Here is a 5,351-nt window from a genome sequence, read left to right on the forward strand (position 1 = left end):
AAAGTCCCAAATTTGCAACGGGGACAGAGCTCAGGGGCACACAGTTCACGCAGAGCACAGTCCCAGGATGCTGTTCCCACTGCCAAAATTCAACGGGGCCCAATTCGGTTCCTCCAGGAACTCAGAGCCCCCGCTGAGATGCTTTGTTGTAATCCCAATGTGAAAATCACACCCTTGGAAACCCTCAAGGCTTGGGAGTGCTGATGATTTGGAGAGGAACGGCTGCTCCCAGCACAAAGACACAACCCCAGGACAATGAAGAGCAAACCCACGCAGACCTGACACTCCTAACAGCATTGCCTTGGGAACAGGATGAGGCGCAGACCCCAAAAAACCCCACTGCTCCCTCGTGAGCATCACCAGAATCCATCCATCAGCAACTGCAACCCTGCTGCAATTATTTGGGGTTCGAAACATAGATATTCCTACATTCAGGCACACACACACGTACGGTTTCTTTGCGACTGCACTATTCTCCACCTCCCCGGCCCATGGGTCACAGTGAGGATGATGAGGGCTGGAGACCTCGGAAGGCTTCAGCCATTTATTTAAAGCAAAAGCGAGTCAACCTCAGGTTCATCCCTAGGATATTTCAAGGTGAAAATGAGGCGCCGAGTGAAAATCACCGTTTGTCAATAGCTGCATTTGTACAGTTCTCCTCAATCGGTTCTCCTCAATCAGTCCCTGACCCATCGATTAATTAATATCCCCTCTACTCCTCTCTTTGCTCCAACCACACTGCTTCGAGCATGAAAAGGGCACGGAGGGCTGATCTCTCGATACAGAACATGCAAGCCTACCTCCCATCAATGTCTCCAGCAGTCAGGTGGACACAAGGGAGAGGTGAGCAGACAGTGCTGAGTGTGAACCACTCAAATCACAGTGTCCAAGCGAGCTTGAACAGCCACATATAAGCTGCAATTTAGATCAACGTCACACCAACACACAGGGCTCCTATTGCCAGCACGCTCTGGGAGCAAAGTGGGAAGAGGAGGAAAGAAATAAAGGTAGAAAACAGCTGCCTGCAGGATTCCAGCTCCCACAGGCCTGGGGATGAGGTTAAGCTCACCTGCCACAATGGCATGAGATTGTAAAGAAGTTCTGCTAAGATAGAGAGCAGCTGGCAGCGTCCCGAGCCCCATGGGGTGGAGAAATGGGGCTATCAAGCATTGGTTCCCATTTGGGAGTGCAGGATTGCACCCAGCAGGGATAGGGGTGAGCAGGGAACGGGTCGGACACTGAGCATCCTCTGCCCCGTGGGTCACCAAATTCCCCACAGAGCTTTTGCCCTCATCCCAGGTCACCGGCCCCATCTCTGCCCTTGCCTTTGTTAGAGCTGAGCAGGTGACAGCATCGCACCACAGCCTATGGCAGCGCCGCCTCGGCCCCGTGCCCACCAGGATTGGTCACCTGGGAAAACCAAAAGATGATGGCACGCTGCTCCCAGCCCCTGATTGGCGCCGTCCTCCCTCCCCCCTCCTCCCAGACCCAATCCGCTGCCCAATGGAGGGTGGCACATGGCTTCTCCCCAGCAATAAAAGCACCTCGCCCACTGCCTTGTCCCCAGTGAGCCGCTTGCACGAGGACACACGGCTGTGCCCAATGCCCACCCGCACCCAAACATCTGCTGGTGGCGCCGGGCACCTCACAGGGGACAGCAGCACGGTGACATCCTGCTGCCACCAAAGCCAGGTGGCCGACTCCATCCCACGCTCAGACACAGCCCATAGGAGCCCTCAAAGCTCCTTCATCCCTCCACTCTCTGCCACGTGTCCCCGGCCCTGGGATGCGCCAGCAGCCTGGAGGAGCAGCAGGGGATACAATGAGAGCGCATGGAAACGTCCCTCTGCTCCAGGCCCAGGCTGCAGGACGAGAGCAGCACCCAACACACCCAGGAGGGGTGGGTATGGTCAGGGAGGGGGGGGGGTGTTTTGGGATGTCCCCAAGGAAATTGGTACAGGGAAGAGGCACACGCACCGAGTGAGCCTGAATTAAGGGGCTGTGGGTGAGGAGGTGAAAACGGTCTCGTTTATTAAATTAAAGTCACCAGAGGAGCGTGACTCGTCTCTCACACTGCATCCCGAACTACAGCCTTCCCCTGCACAAAGTCCCGGGGGCAGTTTCTTCCACGCTCCCTCTCCCTTTAAAAAATAATAAAAATAAATAAATATAATAATAATAATAATAATAATAATAACGAAGTCCTGATGAGCGCAAGACCAAAACGAGCGGGTCCAGCATGGGTCAAAAGCCAGCTCTTTCTCTACACCTCTCCCAAGGTGCAACGCTCCAAATACTCCTTTCCAAAATCAGTTTGGTTTCTCTGGCTCATGTATTTTTTTTTTTAATTATTATTATTATTATTAAGAGCTTTTCCTTCCCTCCCCCCCCAACCTTGGTGTCACCGTTATGAGATCAAAACCCTCTTGAAGAGCTCTGTGTTCTTCAAAGCAGCATCAAGACATTGGTCCAAATGGGCAGCCAGGTTGGGCGGGTGGCATTTAAGCAACCTGGCCATAGCAGAGGGTGGGGAGCACCCAGTGCACATCTCTGACCCCCCCCCCCCCCACCATCTCCTTCTAAAGCAGAAGAAGCAGAAATCCTGGATTCCATAAGAAGAGGCCAAGAGAAGTGAAGGGAGCGAGGATTGGTGCGAATTGGCAGTCGGAGAGGATAAAGAATAGAAAATCAAGTTCCCCCCCTTCATCTCATGCTGCTTCCAAGGCAAATTAAATAGATATTTTCGTTAATAAATCCCCAATCGCGGATCAAAGGGGCGCTCATAGGCAGAGGGTTGGAAGAAGAAAGGGAGCGTTTGGGTAGAGGTGCAAAAAGAGGGAATGAAAACAACGAAACAAACACAAAGAAAGCTGCAAGAAACCATTTTCCAAGTCATTGCATCACTCTTCCTAATCTGGATACCAAGTTATCTCAGTCAGGGAATGAAACTAAACAGATTGGAAATAGTAGGGGGGGGGGGGGGGGGGGGGGGGATGGAAAAAAAAATGAAGAGAGAAGAATCCAATGTTCATATCTGCAAAACAACCATTAATAAACAGTGCTCGGTTGCTGCTTTATTAAACAGATAATCCAGCACGGTAATCTGTATTGATTTATGGGTTCTGTGATGCTACCCGAGCTGTTATGCAATGAGAGTTCATCCTCGAGCTGCGGGCTGGGTCCTGGGCTTCCCTAATTCCCAATCTGATGGGAAGTTTTACTTTGTTAATTCAATTATAGTCAGCAGCCAAAAAAAAAAAGAAATGAATGGCACCATCCTCATTTTGCTCAAGACAAAACCAGAAAATGCTTTCTTAAAAGGAGGCAAATGGGGTCTTGAAATCAAGAAATAATGAAATCCTACCTCGGTTTTAATTGCAGTCTCAAAAAGTTGTCTTTGGTTTTTTTGGGGATTTTTTTTCCTCTGTTCTTTCTTTTTTCCTCCCCTCGTTTTCTTCATCTTCCTCCTTCCTTTCTCTTTCATTTCTTCTTTTTGTTTTCCTCCTCTTCCTCTCGGTGAATTTCCTTTCTTCTCCACATCCTCCTCAGGCGTGTAATGGGTTATTTTTACTTTCGGTTATCTAGCTTTATGAAGAATCGACACCACTCATACAGCTAGATAACCAAAGATAACAACCAACCCCTGAAGTCTACAGCACTAGCAGGAAAAGGGCAACCTCCTCTTCTCCAGGGGGCTTCCAGGCATGCGGCTTTTGGAGAGGGAATGAGGGAAGAAACGAAGAAACAGAGATGCAAGAATTAGCAGCGGGATCCGTAATGCCAGCACGAAGCTACAGCGGGGCCCTGAGGCTGCAGCCCGGGCAGAGCATCAGTGCCACGGGCAGAATCGGGCCCTTAGAAACACCGTTTGGAGCAGAATTACGAGACGGCCACGCAGGAGCAGCCTGGTTTCGGGTTCGAGCCCCCTTTCCAGTTTAAATCTGGTTCGTTTGCAAACGAAACGACGTCCTGCAGGTGCTGAGGATTAAGGCCGCGTTATTTTTAATAACCCCGAGCTCTGTCAAAATCATACATCCAAGCCGGTGATCATGAAAGCAAATAGAATTTGCACCCGTAATTTAGGAGACATAAAAGGACGGATCCCCACCCACGAATGCATTTAACGCTCGCCAAACAAAAAGGCTGAAAAAAAAAAAAAAAAAAAAAAAAAAAAAAAAAAAAAAGGCTGCCTGCCGCTTCAAATAAATAATAACTTGAGCTGCTCTGAATGCAGCCCGGATCTGGGGTTAAAGGACGGGATGAACGAACGCGGAGGAAACGGTGGCAAAGAAGGAAAGAGGGAAAAGGAAGGAGCGACTCCCACCCGATGCTCAGCATCGCCGGCCGCGCGGAGGCACCGCGCCCGGCCCCGCTCACCGCTCACCGCTGCTGGGGGACCCGCAGCCTCGCTCCTTCCCCGCGGGCCCGGCCTCCCTTTGCCCTTTCTTCATTCTCGGGAGCCGCAGCCCTCTCTCTCTCTCTCTTTCTCTCCACCTTCCTCGGAGGTTCCGCTTTCCTCGCGTTCTCTTTTCCCCGGGAGGTAACCGCATCCCGCCCGGGGATGCCCTACGGGCCTCACCCTTTCTCCCACCGCCGGCGGAGCTGCCTCCCCGCAGTGCCTTCATCCTCCCCCGGCTAACCGACCTCCATCCTCCGGGGGTGTAAAAGGGATGGTGGTGATTGAGGGTGGAGGAGACCACCATCCCGCCCCCTCCCCCAGCAGCCTTCATCCCTCAACTGCTGCCTTCACCTGCAATCCGCTCCTCGGGAGTCTCCGCGCTTTTCACGGTCCTCCTCCTCCTCCTCCACCCGCAACCTCTTCTCCTCTTGCGCGACCGGACAAGATCCACACTGCAGGGGGCGCGGAGACGACAGCTCCGAATTTCCGAGGATGTTGATGGGCACGGCACGGCACGGCACGGCACGGCACGGCACGGCACGGCACGGCACGGCACGGCACGGCACGGCACGGCACGGCACGGCACGGCACGGCACGGCACGGCACGGCACGGCACGGCACGGCACGGCACGGCACGGCACGGCACCTACCTGCTGCCCGCAGCCTCTGCGCCGGGGGGGAGCGGCGCGCGGCACTTTTCATTCATGCTTTCCCACTCCCGGCCCTCAACTCGGCCTCTCATTGGTTCTACCCCGCCTGACGTCACCCGTTCTGGCTCCGCCCCTCTGCAGCGCCTATCGCTTCATCAATGGGCGGGGAGGGGCCGCGCTCCACGCACCGCCGCCACCCCTCACCCCCGTCCTTGTGTGTCGTCCCCCCCCCCCTCCATCCCCCCCCCCATCCCCCCACCCCTTAGCAGCTCTCCCAACGCAGCGGCGGCCCCCCCCCCCCC

This window comes from Tetrao urogallus, assembly GCF_951394365.1.
Source record: "Tetrao urogallus genome assembly, chromosome: 28".
Taxonomy (NCBI): Eukaryota; Metazoa; Chordata; class Aves; order Galliformes; family Phasianidae; genus Tetrao; species Tetrao urogallus.